At 42.7% G+C, this 11,214-nt stretch overlaps 1 long non-coding RNA gene across 2 annotated transcripts; it reads left to right on the plus strand.

The window, feature by feature from the left end:
- The first annotated feature begins 152 nt into the window (after positions 1–152).
- LOC309528351 lies at positions 153–6,082 on the plus strand. 2 transcript variants are annotated; one of them, XR_014217696.1, is made up of 3 exons: positions 153–319; positions 755–887; positions 5,788–6,082. It is a non-coding gene; the product is annotated as an uncharacterized lncRNA (long non-coding RNA). The 2 variants fall into 2 exon arrangements; XR_014217697.1 differs by having other exon boundaries at positions 5,791–6,082.
- Positions 6,083–11,214: the final 5,132 nt, after the last annotated feature.

Below are 11,214 nucleotides of genomic sequence, written 5' to 3' on the forward strand. Positions count from 1 at the left end.
GCAGCCTGTGGTTGCAATAGCCAATCTCTTCAGTCAGGCACTGTCATCATGAGGTCACAATGGCTACTTTCTCTTTGCTTGAGACAACCAGCATGAGCTCACAATGCCAGTCTCAGTGACACAGAGCAACATCATATGTGGACCAAATCTGTCTCCTTCTCCATCTCTCTGTCTCTGTCCCTCCCTCCCTCCGAGTAGCCCAAACCAGGAACTTGTGAACACAGTCTTCCTTTCTTACTGAGGTGGGCACCAGCAGTGGACAGCAACCAGTCTCTCTCTGCCTCAAATGTGAAAGGTTGTGTAGGCAAAAAGGCAGCAGGTAAGGAGAAAAGGAGAGCTGGCAGACAAACCCCCCGTCTATTGAAGGGTTTCTGTGCTCAGAAAGTCTAGAGACTTTTGGTGTCTGCCTCAATGGAAAACTTCCTTCAGGTATACTGGGCTGAGGATTTCAAGGTCAGCACCAACGCTTTGAATTGTGCTCTGAAACGTACTTGGAGGCAATGTAGGTCTTTCAGGACCGGTGTTATAACCGGGGCTTTTTTTGTTTCAACTGGAAATTGCCATTATAAGAGAACAAGGGAAACATTCATGGTGAGTTCTGGCACCTCTTTTTCTAGAAAGCTAGCACCAGTTTGCAGAGTCTATCAGGATTGGGCATTGTGATGAAGGCAAACCTGCTGGTTTCAACCTGGCAGAAGGAAAGCATACACTGTCAGATGCAGCAGGGCTTCAACTTTCTGTGTTTTCCCAACAGGGGGCTTAGGAGAGAGGTAGGAGATGGGGACGGATGGGGACAGAAGCAGTAAACTATTGAGGCAGGAAGATGAAGGGAGCAGTGATGGAGACTGACAGGATAGGAGGAGTTGAGAACAGAAAGGTATGGGCATGTAAGCAGGCACAGAAATGCTCACTCTTGAGTAGGCAGTTTGTCACTTAGAAGGGAAAGGGAAAGGGAAAGGGACCCCTGACCATTAGGTCCAGTCATGGCCGACTCTGGGGTTGCGGGGCTCATATTGGCCGAGGGAGCTGGCGTACAGCTTCCGGGTCATGTGGCCATCATGACTAAGCTGCTTCTGGCAAACCAAAGCAGCACACGGAAACGCTGTTTACCTTCCCAGCAGAGGAAGGTATTTACTTGCACTTTGAAGTGCTTTCAAACTGCTAGGTTGGCAGGAGCAGGGACCGAGCAACGGGAGCTCACCCTGTCACGGGGATTCGAACTGCCGACCTTCTGATCGGCAAGTCCTAGGCTCTGTGGTTTAACCCACAGTGCTACCCGTGTCCCTTAGTTTGTCATTTACCTGAAACAAAAGCCAAAAAGAAAAATGGCATACAGAAGAAAAAAAAGTTTATTGATCTTATGTGTCTTGAACCCCAATGGTCCTTCTTTGAGAAGATTCAGAGGCCAGTATTTCAAAATTCAGGTGTGCAACCTCTTTTATTTCCTATACTATACACAGCCAATTAACCAGAAACAGAAGAGGTAGGACCATCTGAAATTTGAATTGCTGTTCAATGAATTTCCCCGAAGAAAGGCTTGAAAAACAATGATTAGAGGAGAGTGCAGGGTCACATCCACACTGTATATTTAAAGCACATGGGTTCCTCCCAATGAATCCTGGAAACTGTAGTTTGTTAAGGGCACTGGGAAATGTAGCTCTGCGAGAGGTAAAATATAGTTGGCAAGGTTATTCGAGGGAAGCCATGTGCTTGTATGGTGTTGATGTGACCATTGGATTGGTAAAACCAAGTTTTCTACAGACATTTAGAACTGATGAAATGAAGCACACATGTGACCATTCTCTATATAAAGTACACATTTAGGAAATAAAAAGTATTATCAAAAAAAGGAGGGGAGTCATATAAGGGGCATTATGCTGGCATCAGAGTACTTGTAAAATATACTTGTAAAATGTTTAATATGCACACGGGAATTCTTACAATTCAGGAAATGAAAAGCAAAATGTCAAAATGGCCTGAACTGTCTCTCCCTGTTTGAATGGAAACGAGAATGTTACTTTTATACGGAACTGTAAAATCAAGATATCAAGGCCGCATCCCTAACCCAGCTTACCTTAGTGTAAGCCTATTTACCTTAGTGCAAGCCTATAAACTTAGCTTTATATTTATAGATCTAAAAGCAGTTTACATCTCAATAAAAACTCCAAATACAGTATATAATATTAAATATAAATTCTGCATTCAATATGGCGACTATTATGACTAAAATTCCACATTTTAAGCTATAACCATCCATACCTCTGTACTCCACCAACCACACACTCTGACTTGAAACATAATGGGAGAAAACCTGAATTTGAATACCAGATTTTGCTAACACTAGCAACTTTTGTTTGGGCTTGTGACTTGATTTGAACCAGGACCTCCTGGCTCACAGCTCCCACCATTAACTGCTCTGCTGTGCCAGCTCTCTCAACTGTACTTAGTTCTGTTTATATTTTCTCCATCCTCAGAGACTAAAAGAAAGAGAGGGCTCCCATTTCAGAGTCCTCTGGCTTGTTGTCATCTCCAAGCACTTGCCTTCACTTTTGTAGCTGCCGTTTTCTGGCTTGCCATTCACCCTCTCTTTGGTACTAATTTCACTCTTGATTAGCAGGAGTCAAGCACCAATGATTGAGAAGGAAGGCTCAAGTATCCTCTGTCAACCATGTTTATTTGCCCTTGTTTCAGTCTTTCTGTTTGATGTGAAGTCCTTTGGAACAGAGAGAGGGGGAAGGGTCAATGGCCTGGTAGAATAATGGCAAGAAAGGAGAACTTCTGTGTGCTCCTTTAGCATTCTCTAATGAGAGGATGGAAGGAGTGAAGCTGAAACAGCTGGCAAAGCATGTTCCCAAAGGCCATTTACTTGAAACATTTTCTGTGACCCCCAAATATTGGCCTAGTTTGGAAGCAACATGCCTTGGATGTTCCTTCTACCTCTTTCTCTAAGGATTTTGCAAACCGATTGCCTACCTATGCTTCTTTGCCGCTGTGTCACGTGCATCATCACTGTGCAAATTTGGCCCTGGAAAGGCCCTAAGGATGAAATTAGCTGCATGGGTAGGCAAAATAAGGCCCGGGTGCTGGATCCGGCCCAATCACCTTCTAAATCCGGCCCGCGGACGGTCTGGGAATCAGCGTGTTTTTACATGAGTAGAATGTGTCCTTTTATTTAAAATGCATCTCTGAGTTATTTGTGGGGCATAGAAATTCGTTCATCCCCCCCAAAAAAAAATAGTCCGCCCCCCCCACAAGGTTTGAGGGACAGTGGACTGCTGAAAAAGTTTGTTGACCCCTACCTGACTGTGAGAAAGTACCTGAGACAACAATCTCGTCTCACAGACAGACAGACAGGGAGAGAGAGAGAGAGAGAGAGGAGAGCAATCGTATCCAGCCAAGGACACTTACTGAGAAGTTCTGTTAGTGGGAGATACATTTGCTGCTGAGTCATTATTTGTCCCTCCAGTCATGGAACTGGACTGTTTCAGGGGTAAAATTCATTTTGTGTCTCAAAGCTTTTCTGTGTTAGCATCTTTGCTGAAAGCAATAAAGAGAGATTAGCACCATGTCGTCTGAGTCATCAACCACTGTTTCTCAGGCTTTTAACATCACAGGGCCATTGACGCAGGCCTTTCTGTCTGCATTCAGCTCCTTGTTCTGAGATACCTTGTTGAACTTTATCCTGATAGTTCCTCAGGCTGCTGCTGCTGCTTCTTCTTCTTCTTCTTCTTCTTCTTCTTCTTCTTCTTCTTCTTCTTCTTCTATATTTGGCCACCCAGAGCTACTCAGAATAAGAGCAGTCTTCATGGAATTCCCAAGGTTTCATCTCTCTCCCTTTTTACAATACAAAAGCTAACAAATTTTTAAATGGAGCCCCTTTTCTAAGTGGCATGTCCTTCACTTGCTCATTGATCATTCATTGGCACATCTCATTCTGCCCTTCAGTGAAAATGAAGCTCTTAAGAATTACTATTCGAAATGCAGGAGCTGAGCTGACCAGAAAATGAAAATGATTCCAAATGCACATATCTAATTTGGATGTTGGCATGATCAGAATTAGTTCGGTAAAATTACTGGGCATTCTTGAACTAGGCCAAGTGTCCAAACCCAAAAGTTTTGGATCTATATACAACACGAACCTGTATTAGGAGGAGAGGCTGAATTATTTGCGACAGTATTCTGCCTGTGTTTTTGATGAAAGGGTTCGGTATTTTGCTAAGAGGAAGAATTGAGGGCTGAGTCTAAAATCTCTACTCCAGATCTCATTCTTGTGGCTTCTGGAAAATATATGTTATTTCCATCCTTCTTTGCTTCCAACCAACTTTACTAGCATGGGAGCAGTTTATGGCTCAAATGGAGACACTGGCAACAATGGCAATTGTGGCAACCATTAGGAACCAGTTTGAGAAATCCCAGTGGTTCAAGAATTTGGGGGCCCCCTCAGACACGGCACTTTCAGTGGGGAGGCCTAGCCTAGAAGAGGTGTATCATGAAACCTAAGAATTCTTGTAAGCAGTATCTAATTGTCTTAGATTTCCTGAGCACAGTGGAAAGGATAGCAGTGGCAGGGAAGTTGACATTTCTTTGGAGCCCTGAGAAATCGCCAGTCTTTGCTTCCCTCTGGAGCCAGCCCTGAACCCAGCCCAAATCCTATAATACATTCATCCCAACCTTAGTACTGCACCATGGGGTTCAGTTCTACCACTGTGCTAGCTAATACGCCCCATGGGTAAGACATCTCTTCTTTTTCACTTTGTCCGAAAGGTAATCATATATCCTCTAACACGTCAAGGAGAAAAACCGGGATGCCGCCTTCTGGGGCCATGCTCCTGTATGAGTCATGTGACCTTCAAAAGTTCATGCCCACAGGAAAAGCATTCCCCCCCAGCGTGTGATTGCAGTGTCCAAAATGGCCGCCGTGCTCTCATGTGAAAAATTGGGATGTCCCAGTTTTCCCAGGACAGTTGAGGGGTTTGTATTTGTAAACAAAGCAAAATAAATGAAAGCAAATTGCACCAGTTGAAGCCTTTACCACCTACATGGCAAGAAGAAAGATGCTTAAGCTTTCCTTGTGTTAACAGTCATTATTATAAACGATATGCATGTTAAGCGAAAAGCAAACCTGAACCTTTGTTTTCCTGGTCAGCTTAAACAATATATCTGCCAACATCTTTTCTGTTCTGCTGACAGTTCTTATCTTATCACATTAATGCTGGCATAAATTGTCCATCAATATTCAAAATGATGGGCTCACTAGCGCATGACTGGAATTTTCATTGCAGCTGTGATTCCACTCCCCCCCCCCCCGAGCTCAGATGTGCATTGTATGAAGCGAGCCTTTCCCAGTCTCTTGAGAGCTACAAAAACACTAAAGGAAAAGGCCGGTTGGGGAAGAACTGTTCAACATTGTAGATAAATGCTAAGTATTGTCAGAAGCACAGAGCAAAAGATCTTATACCTGCTTATCCCAAAGTCTCGGCAAGGGTATCTGTGCACAATAAGTGCTTGTTTGTTCCCTGTTCACAAGGCACCTATGGACTTTACTCAAGGTTCAGCTTCTCTTGTCAGAAACTGCTAATGTTGAACTGAGAATTATCCATAGAGAACTTTCAACTTGAAATTAAGGTGGGATGAAATTAAGGTGGCGGGGGATCCCAAAATGGATTTCAGGGGGCCGGGTGGGCATTTTTGAAAGTTTATGGGACTGAACTAAAGGATTATAGCAGCATTCTTCCCCCTTTTTTTAAAAAAAGCCCCAAAAACTAACAAGCGAAAAGCTTAATTTAGCAGCATTAACACTGGAGCTGTGGACAACGGATTAGAGGAGAGGTGAAATGGACCAGCCCGGAAGAGCAAGGAATGTGTCCATTTGGCAGCATCGGGAACAAGAGAATATTGAGGATTACAAAAAGGATGCAAAGTGAATTTCTGAGGAGGGGTGAGTTTTGTCCCATGTATGCCCCCCCTTCTGGGGGGGTGGGGTTTCAGTTCCTGGCTGTCACACAAGTCCATCCCGTCTCCTTTCAGCACTGAACATGGTGCGCATATCAGTGACTGTGCACATGTTGATCGTGGGCATGTGGACAGGTCCCTGTATTCAATTTTAGAAAGAGAAATAACAATATATTTCATATTAATGCTCCTTTGCTAAATACGTGGGGAAGGAAGGGAAAGGAGAACGTTAGCCGCTTTGAGACTCCTTCGGGTACTGATAAAGCGGGATATCAAATCCAAACTCTTCCTCTTCTTCCTCTTCCTCTAGCTTCCCAGCAGGTGAGTCGTTACTTACCAGGAGGGGCTGGGCAAGTTGATGTGCTGCAAACACACCAGCAGGAATGCCAAATTGAAGGGCATTTGCACCATGTCTGCTTCCCGCTGTTTATTGAACATTCATCTTGATTTGTTAAGGTGGACATTACAGTGATGCCCCGCAAGACGAATGCCTTGCAAGACGGAAAACTCGCTAGACGAAAGAGTTTTCCGTTTTGGAGGTGCTTCGCAAAACGAATTTCCTATGGGCTTGCTTCGCAAGACGACAATGTCTTGCGAGTTCCTGCTGGTATTTTTCCTCCCCCCCCTTTTTCTAAGCCGCTAAGCCGCTTATCAGCTGATCCAATCAGCAGATAAGCCGCTAAAAGCCGCTAAAAGCCGCTAAAAGCCGCTAAAAGCCACTAATAGCGCTAATCCGCTAATCCTTCAATGGGCTTGCTTCGCAAGACGAAAAAACCGCTAGACGAAGAGAATCACAGAACGGATTCTTTTCGTCTTGCGAGGCACCACTGTATATGACATTGCCAACAAGTGGTTGTTATTTTGCATGTTTGAGTGCAATTTTACTGAACTTTTTCAGTGAAGAAAGTGAGAGGATTTTTAATGATTTCAGATTTTTGCCTGGGCCTTAATGAAAAACCTTAAAAAAGCGCTCCACTAATGCATTGTTGATAATGGGATTTCTCTTCTTTCTTTCTTTCTTTCTTTCTTTCTTTCTTTCTTTCTTTCTTTCTTTCTTCAGTGGTACCTCGGGTTACATACGCTTCAGGTTACATAACGCTTCAGGTTACAGACTCTGCTAACCCAGAAATAGTGCTTCAGGTTAAGAACTTTGCTTCAGGATGAGAACAGAAATTGTGCTCCGGCGGTGCGGCAGCAGCAGGAAGCCCCATTAGCTAAAGTGGCGCTTCAGGTTAAGAACAGTGTCAGGTTAAGTACGGACCTCCGGAACGAATTAAGTACTTAACCCGAGGTACCACTCTATATAATTTTTATTAAATTTTCTGTTTTACAATTTAAAGTGCTGGAGATGCAAAGAGCTGGAGAGAACGTTCTTTCACATGGGGTGGACTTGTAAAAGGGTAAAAGAGTGTATTGGGAAATGATTCATAATGAATTGAAAAAAATGTTTAAAAGTAGTTTCCCAAAACAAACCAGAGTCCTTTCTGTTGGGGATAATTCAGACCGAAATTCCCAGGTGTCAAAAAAGGTTATTTATGTATGCCACTACTGCAGCCTGTGTTTCGTTAGCCCAGAAATGGAAAACGAGCGAAGTCTCAACTAAAGAAGAGTGGCAACTTAAGTTGACAGAATATGCGCAGCTTGCAGAGTTAACATATAGAATAAGAGAACAAGAAGAACATATGTTTAGAGAAGATTGGAAAACATTTATTGAATATATAGGAAATAATTGTGTACAGTTGAAAACACTGGCAGTATTAAGATAAATTCAACAGTGTTTTGATGGAGGCAATAATGGAATACTGAATGGTGTAGTTTTTTGTAAAATATGCAGGGATTTATGATATGTAAAATGTACCATGGAAAGAGAAGAAGGGAAGTCATTGATATCTTTCATTTAAAGCGTCAACATAAAGCAAATCCCTGTTTACTGTCAGGCTGTTCCCAATTCCTTTCCTGCTTATCCACTTGAATTTTAGTTAAAAACAGCAATAAAGGAGCAGCCAACATTTATGACGCTTGGCTCTTCCAAATGGGCATTGATCCGAAAGTTTACAGGTGCATACAGAGAAGCAGGATGTTTTGTGGAAGGGTTGGGTGGGATTGCTGGAGGCATCAACAAGACAAATTTAGGTAGTTGGAAACTGTACAGCACAGTCTTGAAACATACTGGGGTGGTTTTTTAAAATGAATATTTATACTCTCTTGGTTTGGCTGGCCCTTCGCTTTTGTCGATGGCTAATCAGCCTGTTCTGCTAATGAATCCCTTACACCAAGTAATAGGCAAAGACATCACTATGTTGCTTCACATATTTATAGCCAGGCCCAAATGCTGGCCTTGTTCTGCTCACTTTGATTCATTCAGGGATGCTCTGTAAAGTGTGGGCATCCCAATTCAGCAGCAAAAGTGGTGGCAGAAGAATTTCACAGACCCAAGTGACAAAGCTGCCATTTTGCACTTCCTTTCCCCTCTGTTACTTTTAAAGCATCACCTGAAACTCATTAACCAAATCATTTTATAGTGCCAAAACCTCAGTATCACATAAAAATGCATTATAAAGTATGTTAGGGTTGAGTCAGGGTGTGTGTGTGTGTTGGGAGAGAGAAGTCTTGCATGATTAATGCAAGATTTTTAATGACTCTCTCCAAACTCTTGATTATTCTCTGTGGCCAGAACCACAGAGCTTGGTACGTACAGAGCAGTTTCGCTGCTATAGGACTAAATTAATGAAGGCCAAGTGAGATACAAAGAATGAATGGTATTTAAAAGGCAGATCCAGGTCTGCATCTGGCATCAATTGGACAACTCTACTGAACATATTTGCAGCAGCTGATCCAAATAATCTCTACACAGCACCTTCAGCTTCTGTCAAATGGGATTACGCAAGAGTAAGAGCCAGTCTGCACTAATGTTCTGCAAAGGAAATTATGTGAACGTTGAGTCTGATTCAAAGGTGCTCTTCCATTTGTGGAAAGAGTGTTTCTGCCAACACAAGGGCCTCCGATCTAGTGGAGGACTCCACTAATGTATGTAGGGTGATGAGGACACAAGATAATTTTTATTAATTCCCGCCCCCTTCACTGCATCCTCTGGTCCACTTCCCATGCTATTCTAGAGGGTTCCCCAAGCATCCAAAGCAGATTTTCAGGGACGCAGTGAAGGGAGGAATCGGCGAGGGGGAAAATTCACCTCCCCACATCTCTTAGTGGAGTGCTCTTGCTGTGAGAGGCTTGGCTCCATCCCAGGATAAATAATGAAAGGAGCGAGTCAAGAAGGCGCAGACTTGTGGTTTCACAACTGGCCTTGTCGTGTGCTCAGTCTGTGTCCAATGTGAATCTTACCTAGACCTTTCCTGGTTAGAAGCCTATACCAGAGACTTGCCACACAGCACACACGTTCTGGGTTCATCATGGCCACACGCACAATGGACTGAGCTGTTGTAAACTATTCTGCTTATGCACAGAATTATAGTGTCAATTCAAATCTCTCTCTCTCTCTTTGTGTGTGTGTGTGTGTCTATGTCTGTGTATAATCATATCATAGAATTGTAGCGTTGGAAGGGAGCACAAGTGCAACTCCTTTGCAATGCAGGAATCTTTTGCCTATTGTCGGGCTTAAACCCACACATCAAGTTTTTAGCTCTTTAGGTTGTATGAAAAAAAATGTCCTGAGCTCAGAAATTAGAGGATGGCAGATTCTGCTTAGGGACAGGTGAATCTGTCGCTTTGGGTTTTTCTTCATTTCTCAGTTTCCCCCCACCTCAGTCTTAAGCTCATTTCTGCACATCTCCACATCACTTTAATAGCCTTGTGAAAATTCACCAGGAGTTGTATACATGAATTCTTGTACACATTTACTTGGCTACATTGCAAAATTTGGAAAAAGTGTGAATTTCAAAGGACAGTTGTGTTTCAGATTGCTCATTATATTTAGAAAGCTGCAAATTAGGTAGCAGCTTTAAATGTGAACAGAATCTGGTTTCTCCCTCCCTAAGTCCTCTAATTTCACCACTTAGGGGTTTTGTTACAATCAAGCAGTATGAAAAAGTTGTGAGTTCTCATCAGTGCAAGCAAGATTTCCTCTCCTTTTTATTTTTTATGAATAAGGAATTAAAATTTGCATTTTTGCTGCCTTTCCTGTTCAAAAGAATATGCAGAAGGGCCAGAACTGGAATCCTGGCAATAAAAGAAACAATGGACATGAAAGCATGGGCTGCTAATTAAAAACCTTAAAATCATATCACAATGACTTTAAAATGAGAATGATCTCAGTCTAATCACATAATACTTTCCTTTGTCCTCTGGGTCATGCAGTCACTCAGATGCAATATTCAGGAAGCACATTTCATTAGACTAAATAAAGCTTCAATCATGTGTAAAATTTCCAAGTTGAATAGGCAGCCATCATATCATTCATCAGTCCCCACGTATTTAATGGGTGTAATTTCTTCCTCATATTTCTGTGTTTATTGTTTCATTTTTCTCTATAGGAATCCAGCCACCTTATCGAGATTGCTTGTTGTCAAGGCCAGGCTTGAGTAAATAATGCAGCTGAGGGTGGACTCGCTAATATGTTTCCTCTAGATTGTCAAGGAATGGGGGAAAATTTGATTGAATTTAGCCTGGCATTCAAAGTGTTTGGATGCAGGGAGACTGCGTAGAGGCAGCACCGAGGAGAGGGAGGGCTTCCTAGCAAAACCTGCTGCTTGCTGTGAAATCTCAGCACTTTATTAGAAGCTAAACGTGTAGCCTTGTCGGATCATTATCTGTCACTAAATACTAGCTTTTTAGTGTATTTTTCATCTTTGTTGGAAGCCGCCCAGACTGGCTGGGGAAACCCAGCCAGATGGGCGGGGTACAAATAATAAATTATTATTATTACAGTGGTGACCCGCAAGACGAATGCCTCGCAAGACGAAAAACTCACTAGACGAAAGGGTTTTGCGGTTTTTGAGCTGCTTCGCAAGACGAATTTCTCTATGGGCTTGCTTCGCAAGACGAAAACGTCTTGCATTTTTTGCAAGTTTGTTTTCTTTTTCTTAACACCCTTAATACAGTTGCGACTTGACTTCGAGGAGCAACTCATAGAACGCAGTGTGGTAACCTTTTTTGAGGTTTTTGGCGATTTTTGAAGCTTTTCCAAAACTTTTCCGACACCGTGCTTCGCAAGACGAAAAATTCGCTAGACGAAAAAACTCGCGGAACGAATTAATTTCGTCTTGCGAGGCACCACTGTATTATTATTATTATTATTATTATTAT

This window comes from Podarcis vaucheri (assembly GCF_965113315.1).
Source record: "Podarcis vaucheri genome assembly, chromosome: 3".
NCBI lineage: Eukaryota > Metazoa > Chordata > Lepidosauria > Squamata > Lacertidae > Podarcis > Podarcis vaucheri.